We start from the raw sequence: 14,782 nt of genomic DNA, 5'->3' as shown, positions 1-14,782 counted from the left end.
ACAAAATCACTACACTTCCAGACACCACACCCGTAGGGGACAGACCAACAAAAAAAACCATCGAGACTGGAAGACCCCAGAGAAACCTGAAGAAATGAACTCTCTTGTTGTGAACATCTCCAACAAAGTTTTGAATCCTGAGCAGTTGAGAATACTGAGTAAAGGCACATCGTTCGTTCCTACATACACATCTAATACTTTGGAAACAGAAATATCTTTTTTCAAGTTCATGCGTAAACTTAGGCTGAAATGGTTCTTTTCGCAAAACATAACTGAAACATCTGCAACACCATTAGAACACTTTCGACCCAAAAGTAGATTTATGGCACCAATCTCTCATAAAACCTTGGATAATTTTGAACTACTTGTGAAGAAGGACTTGACTCGGGTCAAATACAAAAAATCAAAGTACACCAATCTTTCACCAAAAGAATTAAGAGTACTTAACACTCTACAACAAGACACCGAGATAATTTGTCAACCCGCAGATAAAGGGGGCGCCCTGGTAATCATGGACTCGACATTTTACAAACAGAGCGTGGACTGATTTATAACGTAAAGCATAATCATGTAAAAACATTCAATTTAGTCAAATTGAAATGAAACTGTAATCATCACTTGAAACATGAGTAACGAGTTTACATAAACAAAAAATGCAGCGATATTTCATGTTCAATCCCAATGCATTTCGGGTTTATTAACCCTTCTTCAGGGGAAGAGAATTCAATTCAAATATGATTCTGAAGATAGTTCGACGCAATAAGCACTACAATAAAAATAAATACACAGTGTCAACAGTAGGGCTGCTAGGATTTGCACTCTGAAAAAACATTGACTTTGTGAATGTCAAGCAAGACGTGATGAACTGCTCAAAAAAGTGCAAGCCCACTCTTTAAGAGATTTCTTCAATTGAGAAAATAAGTACGAACACCAGTGTCGATTACAAGGTATTGAAATAAAGTCAAGGTGAGCAAAGTGAAAGATTATCCAGTGATGAGTAGCCATGTGAAAGTGAAGAGAAAGAGACGAGCAAGGACGTGAGGAATGTGAATCTACCCCAATACTACGTGATGAAAAATACTGTGTGAACAAAAATTGGTGAAAAGCTGGTGAAACTCACTGACAACTTTTCATCTCAGTGATTCTGGAACTCGGTTTCCTAACGATATGCGGGCTGTATATCTGTAATGTGTATATGAAAAAAGTGTCGGCACTCCCGAAAAATATATGTAAACAAAAAGACAGAATGTTATTAATGATGTTCTTATCCCGAAATATTCCTATATGTTCTGAGGAACTTTCAGACGCTAAGAAAATACCTGTAGCGATAAGAAAATGCATGGATATTAGGCCCGGAACAAAACAGAACAGAGGCGAGAACGCTGCGGTGACATCTCAAGACGCCCAGCTTACCGGAAGTGAAAGTTGAATGTGCGTCAAACGTGGAACGTCATGGAACGTGTATGGGAGGTCCCGTCAACACTTAGAGTCGAGAGACAAAACCGTTGTTATCTAAAAAAACGCGCGAAGCTTTGAACCAACTTTATTCAAATGCTTCATGTTTTGCCATGACGGTGTTTATTGAAACCGTGTGAGTAACTAAAGAAATAACCATGTGAGATGAAAAAATATTCACTGATGTGTGGAAAACTACAATATCCTAAAATTAAATGAAGTAAAAAGCTGTAGTGAAGAGAAAGAATGAAAATGAGAACAATGCAGGTTTCAACTATATAAAGGGGGTTGTAGAAAAACGAGGACGGTGTTATCAAGGAAAAGGATCTTGTGAAAGAAAAAACAAGCATTTGATGTGTGAAGTTCAAAAAATAAAATATGAATATATCAAATGTGCCAAAAATGAAGATTAATAAACGAGTGCAAATCCTTTACAATTCGAAGATCTAGCGTGTGTCCTCTATTTAGAGCTCTTAGAATTTATGAGAAAACATGTCATAAAAAACATTGGAATTCAATGTGATCATTGAGCCCACCTGGGATCAAGGTACCCAATTTTTTTATCCAAATGGATTCTTTTCTGGCTAAAGTATTGTGCAGATCAACACAAGATGTAGTACAGATTTTTTCTAGAATAGTGAACCGTAATTGGGGTATGGTGTGTGCTGTGTTTGTCCAGTGTGTAGCTAAACATGATTTTGGGTTTTTGTTGCGAATAGTACTCTTGTGTTCTATTATTCTAGTTTTGATCTTCCTGGAGGTTCTGCCAACATAAACTAGTCCACATGGACACTGTATCGCGCATATAACACATTCTGTGTTACAATCTGTGGAATGTCTCAAAAGGATTTTTTCTCCAGTATGTGGGAGATGTGTTGTGAACATCTCCAACAAAGTTTTGAATCCTGAGCAGTTGAGAATACTGAGTAAAGGCACATCGTTCGTTCCTACATACACATCTAATACTTTGGAAACAGAAATATCTTTTTTCAAGTTCATGCGTAAACTTAGGCTGAAATGGTTCTTTTCGCAAAACATAACTGAAACATCTGCAACACCATTAGAACACTTTCGACCCAAAAGTAGATTTATGGCACCAATCTCTCATAAAACCTTGGATAATTTTGAACTACTTGTGAAGAAGGACTTGACTCGGGTCAAATACAAAAAATCAAAGTACACCAATCTTTCACCAAAAGAATTAAGAGTACTTAACACTCTACAACAAGACACAGAGATAATTTGTCAACCCGCAGATAAAGGGGGCGCCCTGGTAATCATGGACTCGACATTTTACAAACAGAGCGTGGACTCACACGTCAAGAACGAGAACACTTATGTTCATCTACAAGAAAATCCCACCAAAACTTTCAAAGAAATATTAAGCTCTTTACTACAGAAAGCTTTTGATAATGGTTTGATCTCTGAAAACACCCGAAGATTTTTATTAACATCTACACCACAAACCCCGCATATTTATATGCTCCCAGAGATACATAAGACCCTCAAAAATCCACCTTTTCGTCCCATCGTGGCAGGATGCGGATCTATACATGAACCGATGGGACAATTCCTGGACTATCACTTACAACCACTGGTACAGTCCTGGGTGACTTATGTAAAAGATACCACGGATTGTCTTCTAAAATTGAAAGCATCACAACATCTTATGACTCCAGATACACTACTGTGCACCATAGACGTGGTGGCATTATACACTTCGATACCTCACAATGAAGGATTGGAAGCAGTAGAATGGCGTCTTTTGAATTCCTCTATTGAACATGATTTGAGCCTGCTCATACTAGAGCTCTTACACTTTTCCCTATACCACAGTTACTTTCATTGGCAGGAAGAATATTATCTTAAAAAAACAGGAACATCCATGGGATTTCCTGGGGCACCAGCTTATGCCAATACTTTCATGGCACACTTCGAACATCATCACATTCTTCAAAATCCAACATGGCATCAACATGCGATTATGTTTTTACGATACATCGATGACATTTTGGTTCTTTGGAAAGGCCCACGACAAGATTTGGAAACTTGCATTGAAAGATTAAACCATTGTAATCCAAGAATACAGTTCACCCATGAGATTCAAAACCAAAAAATACACTTTTTGGACATTGAAATTCGGATGACCCCTGATGGAATACAAACTTCTGGCTACAGGAAATCAACTGATGTGAATAATGCATTGCATTTTTCAAGCGGCCACCCTTATTCTCTTAAAAAACATCTACCAGTGTCACAATTCATCCGAATTAAAAGGATCACTTCAGACAACCAAGAATGTTTGCAACTCATTGAAGAACAGAAAACACGATATAAGGAACGTGGATACCCAGAAGAAACACTAATGGAAGCGGTCAACAAAGTATCTGGCAGGAAACGCGAAGATCTATTACTTCCAGCACAGAAAGCAAAAAAAGAACGAGAAGTATTTGTTCTAAAATACTCCACACAAGCATCTCAGATTAAGAGAATCATCAACAAACATTGGGAGATCATAGCATCAGAAACTGATTTTAATGATCTATACAAAGGCCCTCCACTATTCGCACACACCAGGTCTAAAAACATAAGAGAAATTCTCAAATCAAGAAACTTACCCACAAAACAAAGGTACAAAGGCATGCAGAAATGTTTTAATTGCGGCCAATGTGGCAATGTAATTTTGGGAAATGTCTTCCATCACCCACATACTGGAGAAAAAATCCTTTTGAGACATTCCACAGATTGTAACACAGAATGTGTTATATACGCGATACAGTGTCCATGTGGACTAGTTTATGTTGGCAGAACCTCCAGGAAGATCAAAACTAGAATAATAGAACACAAGAGTACTATTCGCAACAAAAACCCAAAATCATGTTTAGCTACACACTGGACAAACACAGCACACACCATACCCCAATTACGGTTCACTATTCTAGAAAAAATCTGTACTACATCTTGTGTTGATCTGCACAATACTTTAGCCACAAAAGAATCCATTTGGATAAAAAAATTGGGTACCTTGATCCCAGGTGGGCTCAATGATCACATTGAATTCCAATGTTTTTTATGACATGTTTTCTCATAAATTCTAAGAGCTCTAAATAGAGGACACACGCTAGATCTTCGAATTGTAAAGGATTTGCACTCGTTTATTAATCTTTATTTATCTTCATTTTTGGCATATTTGATTTATTCATATTTTATTTTTTGAACTTCACACATCAACTGCTTGTTTTTTCTTTCACAAGATCCTTTTCCTTGATAACACCGTCCTCGTTTTTCTACAACCCCCTTTATATAGTCGAAACCTGCATTGTTCTCATTTTCATTCTTTCTCTTCACTACAGCTTTTTACATCATTTAATTTTAGGATATTGTAGTTTTCCACACATCAGTGAATATTTTTTCATCTCACATGGTTATTTCTTTAGTTACTCACACGGTTTCAATAAACACCGTCATGGCAAAACATGAAGAATTTGAATAAAGTTGGTTCAAAGCTTCGCGCGTTTTTTTAGATAAATACGGTTTTGTCTCTCGACTCTAAGTGTTGACGGGACCTCCCATACACGTTCCATGACGTTCAACGTTTGACGCACATTCAACTTTCACTTCCGGTAAGCTGGGCGTCTTGAGATGTCACCGCAGCGTTCTCGCCTCTGTTCGGTTTTGTTCCGGGCCTAATATCCATGCATTTTCTTATCGCTACAGGTATTTTCTTAGCATCTGAAAGTTCCTCAGAACATATAGGAATATTTCGGGGTAAGAACATCATTAATAACATTCTGTCTTTTTGTTCACATATATTTTTCGGGAGTGCCGACACTTTTTTCATATACACATTACAGATATACAGCCCGCAGATCGTTAGGAAACCGAGTTCCAGAATCACTGAGATGAAAAGTTGTCAGTGAGTTTCACCAGCTTTTCACCAATTTTTGTTCACACAGTATTTTTCATCACGTAGTATTGGGGTAGATTCACATTCCTCACGTCCTTGCTCGTCTCTTTCTCTTCACTTTCACATGGCTACTCATCACTGGATAATCTTTCACTTTGCTCACCTTGACTTTATTTCAATACCTTGTAATCGACACTGGTGTTCGTACTTATTTTCTCAATTGAAGAAATCTCTTAAAGAGTGGGCTTGCACTTTTTTGAGCAGTTCATCACGTCTTGCTTGACATTCACAAAGTCAATGTTTTTTCAGAGTGCAAATCCTAGCAGCCCTACTGTTGACACTGTGTATTTATTTTTATTGTAGTGCTTATTGCGTCGAACTATCTTCAGAATCATATTTGAATTGAATTCTCTTCCCCTGAAGAAGGGTTAATAAACCCGAAATGCATTGGGATTGAACATGAAATATCGCTGCATTTTTTGTTTATGTAAACTCGTTACTCATGTTTCAAGTGATGATTACAGTGTCATTTCAATTTGACTGAATTTAATGTTTTTACATGATTATGCTTTACGTTATAAATAAGAGAACTTGATTATAATGTTCATTTGAAATTTGTACAATTAAACTGCATATGTTATCCAGAAAACTATACATATGGAAGCCCCACAACCTCTGAGTTGGTCTGACAATGCTCTGATTAGGTTCCCGTGGCAGCCCCCAATAAATTTGGCTCAGATATCGAATGGGCTAATCCGTACAGTGAGAACCTTTAACAAGATTGAACCTCTTGAATTTATGATGGTTTTAACTTGTAACACTCCGGTGCTATTGCACACGATGGAGGATGATGTATTAAAATGCAATAAATGGATCAGAAATGCTACAGAGGTTCCTGTCCTCCAGCGTAGAGCCACTAGAGGCATACCATCGCCCACTCTCCAAATGGAAAAACAGCACTGTAAGGCACTGGAATGTAAATGGAGGAGGAAATATAATTTTGTGGATAAAGAATCCTTTATAAAAGCAGAAAAGGATTATTATGAGTCCATAACGATAGCTAAACTAATCTACTACCAGGAACTGAGCGAAATGAAATGTCAGGTAATAGCTCTAAAAAGATCTCCGCAATTGTTAAGAGCTTTATGACTCCATCAGCCTGAACATACTCTTAAGAGGTCTCGATCGAATGGTGTTAAAAGCTAGCAGGTTTTTTTCTCTGCAAAGATCCTAAGTATTCAGGCTTGCCTACGAGTAGGTAGTAAACCACCTGTTATTCAGGACCTATAACTGCAAGTAAGGAGATCTCCGAAAGTAATTTAAAGATGAGATCCTTTGAAGCTTTCTCTCCGGACTGCTCTCTTATGGCTCTGAAAACTATAAAGTCAGGTCCCGAGTGACCCATGCTGATCTACACTTTGAGTTGCTGGGGCGGATATCATTAATCCAGTGGTCGATGAGATTCTTAATACCTCGTTAAAAACAGCGATGGTTCCCAGCATTTGGAAACAAGCAATTATTTTGCCACTCATAAATAAGCAAGCAGCAGATCCAGATGCCCCATCTAACTATATGCCTATCTCCCTTCTACCGGCTTTCTCCAAAATACTAGAGAAGCAGGTGAATGGACAACTGTCAAATATTGTGGGGACTAACAGGCTTCTCCACCCAAGTCAAGCAGGCTTTAGAGCTCAGCACAGTACAGAAACTGCTCTGGTAGAGGTATCAGAATTTATATGGGGTACCTTGGACACAGGGGCTTAGCTGCACTAATAATATTGGACCTGTATGCATCATGCGTCACTGTACTGCAGGCTCTTTTATTAGAACATCTTCAGTAGATGGGGTGACAGGGCAAGCCTGGAGCTGGTTAAAAACCTTTTTATAAAATAAAAGCCAGCAGATTTGGATTTACCCCTGTTCCGCAGGTCCCCAAAAGGTGGATACAGGGATCCATCAGGGATCAGCACTGAGCCCTACACATTTTATATTTATCTCACACCTTTGACCCAGTTAGTAGAAAAATTAGGAGCAAAAAGGATCTCCTATGCGGATGACACACAGTGGCAATTCTCATGAAATAAGGGAACAGATTTATTAATAATAATAATAATAATCCACATTTGTCAGGCGCAAACAATCCCCGGTAAGGGTCTCTAGGCGCTGGGGGCCGTCTGGAAGATTAAGCAAGCTATTGCCAAGAGTCACATGGTGCTGGGCTAATCTGCCGCCGGCACCGGGGATCGAACCGTGATCCCCAGATTTCGGAGTCAGTCGCCCTGGCATATTAAATTCTGTCTCATTTAAGTTTTTCATTGGCTATCAAAGGTGCAATTGATATCATTCTGGCGAGATGATGCACCTCTGCCGGATTTCCAAAGAGATTAGGTAAAATATTTGGTGATTTGGTTTGATAATACAATGTCATTTGTTACCCAAGTTAATAGGTTGGTTGGAACCTGCTTTGGGATCATGAGAGCTTTAAAGAAATTTCTCCAAAAGACACACAGATGATGGACGGAATACAGAGCAAATCAAACATTCTCCCTCAGTCAATAGATCTGTTTTAAATCCATGTTTCTTTTGCTCACTGTGTCACCCCAGTTCAGACCCAGCCATATGCAAATCAGTCTTGACCCTGTGCCCCTTGGGAGCAGTTCAGACCGAACTGTCAAGCCAGATCCTACCAGGGCCAGAAACAAACATCCTGGGACCGGTTTCAGGGCATCACCCAACATCAGCCCGGCTAACTTGAATCCAGTGGCACAGTTGTGTAAAAGTGAAACAAAACCCCCAAAGCCAACCCTCATGTAAGGATGAAATGGCTTACAGTGTGGACATGGAACAAAAACCCATTCCCATCGTCAAAGGGAACCAAACCCCTTAAGCCAACCCTAAAGTAAGGGTACAATGGCTACAATGTGGAAGTGGGACTAAAACCCCCTAAAACTCCTTCCAACCCTTAAGAAAGAGAAACAAACAAGAAAAACTGGACAACACTAACACCGAAGCACAAAACGACCACCCTCCTGTAAGAGTGTGTAAGAAGGAACAAGGAAAGGACAAAATGGGCACAAACTACCCATAAACAATCCATGTAGGATATGTGTAGCCAGAGTCAATAAATTACGTCATGAAAACATCCACCTGACCTGAAAAGCAAAAATCAATAACACAATGTAGAACATGGTAAAATGAAAACACAATGACCATAAACATGGAAACCCTTTGCCGGTGAGCGATCTCTCACCCGAGACATGTTACTCTGGATACACCCTCATCAAGGGTACACCAAATGCAAAGTTAATTTCCTTGAATATGTGTCCCCAAGGACTGTAATAAAAGTGCTGCTTTGGAATGTTACCGAAATGAAAGTCTCCAAAGAGGCAGAGCGAAGACAGCCTGAACAAACTGCCAAAACCAGCGAATCATACTCGCCTGTTGAGTTGAGGTTGGGAATACTTTACCATCATGAAAACATTTGAGCCAGAGTGAAGGCAGAACCAATAAGCCCAAGACAAAAAAACTGCACCAACCTATTTAGTGCACAAAGTGGTAGAAAGAACTTGTCTTTGGAGTGTGTCTCCATGACAAATGGAAAACAAAGTTAATTTAATCCGGGCTGCAGCAGATGGATTTTGTGGGCATGAAAAACAATTCAAAATTTGCGAACATACGTGACAAGAATTTTCAATTCTATTAAGGACAAGGAGGCGAGGATTATGCTTTCTCATTTCTTTATTAGAAATGCTCAGCAGCCAATAAAAACACAGTAGATAAAGAAAAAACTACAATACCCATAACACAAGGGTATCACGTGACCAACCATAGAGACCCTAGAATAAAAGGTCATGTAGAAAGTATCACATCCTCTTTCTTTGGTGAGGAAAACAGTTCAAATAAAAACAGGAAGTCCAAGAACAACGTTGAACATCAAGGATAAAAGCCATCAGAAACAGCAGAAGCCATGTTGAAGAACACCGGACTGGACGGCCGCAGGACCTGAGAAACAGAAGACCATCGAATGCAGGAGAAGCCAGGTGGAACCGGAACACCGTTACTTCGGGTCAGAGCCTGAAAAGAAATAGACTGCCATAATACACATCCGATATAAAGTTTAAAACACAATAGGGGGGATTAGAGAAACAATGAATTATACGAAACATAATGCAAATTCAAAAGCAACAATATAAATGCATAATATGTATATAACAATAACAACGGGTGGGATAATCCTCGCCTCCTTGTCCTTAATAGAATTGAAAATTCTTGTCATGTATGTTCGCAAATTTTGAATTCTATGTCAGGACAGGAGGCTCCGATTATGCTTGTTCAAAGCTTATCCACCACTACTGAAGCAATATGATCAATTGGCTTGTAATAGAAGGTTTTAAACATAGAATCAGAAGACCAATCTGCGGCCTTCATGATGTCAAACAAAGTAACACCCATCGAGAATGCCTTAGAAGCCATAGCCCCATGTGCCGAATGAGCACCAAAAATGGAAACATCAATGCCGGCCTCAGCCATGAGCCATCGAACCCAACGAGCCAGAGTAGCTGGGGTAACAGGGCGAAAAGGCTTCTGCAACGCAATCAACAGTTGACCCTGCATATCTGAACGTAAAGGAGCAGTACATACCTCATAATCCTTGACGCATTGGACAACGCAAAGGTTGGGATGGTTAGGAAAAGAAGGATAGGAAATTGAAGAAGTATTAGTTTTGGTACGTCGAGAAAGACGAAAAGTGACACCTTCAGGTGTAAAACTGCGACCCGCCAAGTCCAAAGCACGAACATCAGACACCCGTCTGCAGGAAACCAGGCATAACAACATGGTCAGCTTGGCTGACAGTTGTTTGTGGGAGAGCAAAGAATTGGAAGGCAAAGCTTCCAAGAACTTCAAGACAATGGAAACCTCCCATAAAGACGCGTATTTAGGACATGGAGGAGTCGCCAGACGGATACCCTTAAGTAATTTAGTAATTAAAGGGTGCTCACCCGCGGGTTTACCATCAATAGGACCATGGCCTGCCGAAATGGCGGAACGGAAATTATTAACCGTCCGATAAGCCAAACCAGAGGAAGCAAGAGACGCTAAAAAGTTAATGATTAGAGATACATCCGCTGCAGCGGGATCAGTTTCTCGTTGAACACACCAATCACACCATTGTTTCCAAGAGCCTGAGTAGCGTTTGTGAGTGTTGGGTGCCCAGGATCCACCGATAAATTTACAAGCGTCTCGTGAAAGGCCTGGGACCGACCAACGGTCCCTGAAAGTCGCCATGCCAGAAGACGGAGAGAGCCTGACTGGATCAGGGGATGCGGATTGCCGAGAGGGTCCAGCAAGAGATTCCACCTCTGGGGAAGTAGGAGCGGCACTGCACAACACATTTCCAGGAGAACTGGGAACCAAGCTTGAGCCCTCCACAGAGGAGCAATCAGAATCAGTTCCGACTGATAATGCTTTGTGCAAGCCAGGACTCTGGGAATCATCGTGAACGGGGGAAAGGCGTAGCACAGAAGGGGAGGGCAGGTCTGAAGAAATGCGTCCGTGGCCAGGGCTTCCGGATCCGGCCTCCAACTGAAGAACCGAGGAAGCTGAGTGTTGATGCGAGAGGCAAACAGGTTGATGTGACACTGGCCCCAAACCCGACGAAGAGAACGGAATATGCGAGGGTGAAGCCTCCAGTCACTGAAGTACCGAAGATGACCCGAGTGCCAGTCCGCAATCTGATTGTTGCGACCGGGAAGATACTCGGCAATAACAGTGAGCTTCCGCTGTAGACAAAAATGCCAAAAGTCCTTGGCGATCTCCGCCAACATCTTGGATTTCGTGCCGCCCAACTTGTTGACATAACGAACCGCGGACACATTGTCCATGCGGAGAAGAATGCAACAGTTGGACCAAAGAGGAGAGAAACAACGGATCGCAAAAGACCCAGCCAGGAGTTCCAGGCAATTTATGTGGAGAGTCAACTCGTGAGGAGACCACCGACCCCCCGTTGATATCGGACCGCACCGGGCTCCCCAGCCCCACAGACTGGCATCGGACTCTATCACCATCTCCGGAGAAGAGCCGAACAGGGCTCGCCCATTCCAGGCGTCCATGTGGTCTAACCACCATTGCATCTCCCCCTTCGCTTCCTCTGAGAGAGGAATCTGATCGGAATAGCGAAGGCCTTTTTGGAGATGACGGATTTTCAAACTTTGAAGCGCTCTGTAATGGAGAGGACCCGGAAAAATCGCCTGAATCGAAGATGCCAATAGACCGACGACACGTGCTATGGATCTCAACGATACAATCTGTTTGGAGATAATCGAAGCCAACTCCCTCTTGATGTAGCAAATCTTCTGGTTGGGTAAGAGAAGCTGACAGGTCAGAGAATTGATCTGGATACCTAAAAAGTCTATCACTTGAGATGGGATAAGAACCGACTTTTGAGGGTTCACCAGAAAACCCAGAGATTGTAAGAGGTCGATCGATCATTCGAGATCTGAAATCAACGTGCGTGGACAATCTGCCAAGATCAGAATGTCGTCCAAGTATACAATCATACGGACCCCCCGAGCACGCAAGCATTCCACGACGGGCTTCATAAGCTTCGTGAAGCGCCAAGGAGCTGACAAAAGGCCGAACGGGAGAACCTTGTATTCTAACCAATTCCCCTGCCATTGGAACTGAAGAAACCGACGATGGGGGCTGAAGATTGGAATTGACAAATACGCATCTTTGAGATCTAGGCGAACCATCCAATCCCCTTCCCGGAGAAGATCTCGCAACAGATGGATCCCTTCCATCTTGAAATGGCGGTAAACTACCCCTCCATTGAACTCCTTTAGATTGAGAACCAGACGGGATCCGCCCCCTCGTTTCGGAACCAGAAACACTGTGCTCACGAACCCTCTTGGATGCTGGGAGGTCTGAAGAATTGCTTCTTTTGCGAGAAGGGAATCTATCTCCGCTGAAATGAACTCCTGATTTTGAAGAGAGAAAAACAACGGGGTTGGAGGAAGAAGTTGCGGCTGGGGTTGGTAAAACTCTATCTTGTAACCCTGAACCGTTTCCAGCACCCAAGCATCGCTTGAGATTAGATGCCAATTGTGGAGAAAATATTGGAGCCTGCCCCCCAAAATCACTTCGGAAGCTGAAATTAACCTCACCTGAAGTGTTGGAATCCTGATGACCACCTTGGTGTCCTCCGAAACGACCTCTCTTAAACTGTCCTCTCCCTTTGCGAGAGGGATAGAAGTTGGAACGGGTGGAGAATCCGGAATCTTGACCACCCCCTCTGTGGGACTGGAATCCTCTTTGGGAATTCTGCTGAGAGCCCCGGCCGAACCAGCGCCCCCTATGTCGTCAGGCCTTTGCAAAAACCGGCCGAAACGCTCGCCGAAGCGAGGCCTGAGCCTTGTCAAGGCCACTGAAAGTGGCCACAAAATGTGTAAGTTCCTTCAGGAAAGGCTGACCAAACAACTGACCCTGAGCCAAGGGGCCGGACTCAGACGAAGAGAGCTCTGCCAATTTTGGATCCAGTTTGAGTAGAATGGAGCGACGACGCTCACAAGAAATTGCACAGTTTGCATTTCCCAACTGGCAAATGGCCCTTTGGGACCACTCAATGAGTTCATCGGGGTCTATAAGAGCTGAAGATTCCTTGGCGAGGACACCCAGGTCAAGGATTTTTGTAAGCGGTCCCAATAAATCCAATACCTTGTCTTGGCAGGAACGCCAGGACCTGTCAAGACCCTTCTTCGGGTCGTTGGCGTACTTTTTCAGGTAAGTGACCATTGTCGGATCCACTTCTGGGGTATCGGCCAAATGGTCGGCCAAATCCGGGCATGGACACTCGGATCTCAGGCGGGCCCTAACATCCTTCTCAAAAGACTGGCGAATATGAGCCTGGACGTATTCTGCCACTACAGGAGATGGTAACCATGAAGAGGAATTCGGATGAACAATATCTGAGGGTTCAAATGTAAGAATAGGGGGATGTGAGGGAGCATCCACAAAATGATCTTTACGAGCCTTCTTCCGTGGAGGAGGTTCTATTTCAGAGGAAGCCGAAGATTGAGTGTCATCAGCATCCGAGTCCTGGAAGGCGGAAAACGAAGTCCCAGCCGTCGCCTAAGGAATGGACTTGTCTGAAAAACTTTTTGCCAATTTCCAAAAATCTGATTTGTGTGGGTTCACAGGAGATTTAGAGGATGCAGAGGCAGCAGGTAACCAGCCCTGTTGCTGGGCGTAACGAGACAAATGGCGCTTTAAGGGATTAATGGCCCGAACAAGCGCCTTGCTAACTGACTGCTGCACACCCTGATCCAAAGCCTCAACCAAATCATGCTCCAAAGAGCCAGAGGCCTCTTCGTCAAAGTAAGAGTCATCTTCACAATAATACTCCTCCATAATGACACAGAAGTGAAGCCAAATATAATGCCCACAAAGATGACAAGGATCAATATTGGCCAAAGGCACAATGCAGGGGGAGTGAAAAACCCCCACAGCAAGCCAAATATGCAGGTAGAAACCTGAACAGTGTAAAATATAATGTGGAGGGAGGGCTTGCTGTAATAGAAAAAACCTAGCACTCTAGGCAAAGCCTATGAATTATTATACAGCCCAAAAGTATTTGATAGCAAATGGGCGTCTTTGGGGCTCAAAACCAGGCTGTGGGCACAGGACGCTGCAAGCGACCGATCTCTGACGAAGATTTCGTCCGTTTTTGGCATTCAAAATGGCCGCCGCGCATGCGCGGTAACGGCCGCCCGGAATTGAAGTTCGGAGTGCTCGCTTAGACCAAGCGCGAGCCTCCAACACACCCCCGTCTCCCTCTCCACGTCTAAGAAAAGGCACGGGCGCAAGCGCCCGGCTCAGGGAGGTGGAAGAAACCTCACGCTCCCCGCAAGCAAAAGCGGCGAGCGAAGAGCCGAATAAACATTAAACCGGGTACCATGGAAACCTAACAACAGCGCGTTACGCGCGTATGAGCGCCCAAAGGCATTTCACAGCATCAAAGCAATTTCAGAACGCATGCAACAATGTAACAAATAAAGGAAGAAACACTTAACTGGCTGCGGAGCAGCAAAGAAAGAGGATGTGATACTTTCTACATTACCTTTTATACTAGGGTCTCTATGGTTGGTCATGTGATACCCTTGTGTTATGGGTATTGTAGTTTTTTCTTTATCTACTGTGTTTTTATTGGCTGCTGAGCATTTCTAATAAAGAAATGAGAAAGCATAATCGGGGCCTCCTGTCCTGACATAGAATTTCAGACTGGAAGCATCTTGACAAACATAAGTGAAAACTCCGGCTGACTGAAGATGCTGACAAGCTTGACGTGGACTTCCTCGAAACCCCAAGATGGCGGCATGTATTTGACGCGGAGCTGGATGGCTCAGGGCGCGTCTTTGTGTTAAA

The 14,782-nt window shown here is 42.7% G+C and overlaps 1 protein-coding gene across 1 annotated transcript in view; it reads right to left on the bottom strand.

Annotated features, from left to right (window-relative positions):
- Positions 1–9,136: 9,136 nt before the first annotated feature.
- LOC146863365 (zinc finger BED domain-containing protein 6-like) overlaps positions 9,137–14,782 on the bottom strand; it is a 223,956-nt gene continuing 218,310 nt past the window's right edge. The window contains exon 4 of the transcript XR_014978244.1: positions 9,137–9,436. The gene's annotated coding sequence lies outside the window, so the exon portion shown is untranslated. The remainder of the gene's footprint in view (positions 9,437–14,782) is intronic.

The sequence above is a fragment of the Triturus cristatus genome, chromosome 2_2, assembly GCF_964204655.1.
Source record: "Triturus cristatus chromosome 2_2, aTriCri1.1, whole genome shotgun sequence".
NCBI classification, from domain to species: Eukaryota; Metazoa; Chordata; class Amphibia; order Caudata; family Salamandridae; genus Triturus; species Triturus cristatus.
Note: the sequence above shows the minus strand (reverse complement) of the source record. Positions and strands in the feature narration are given on the sequence as shown.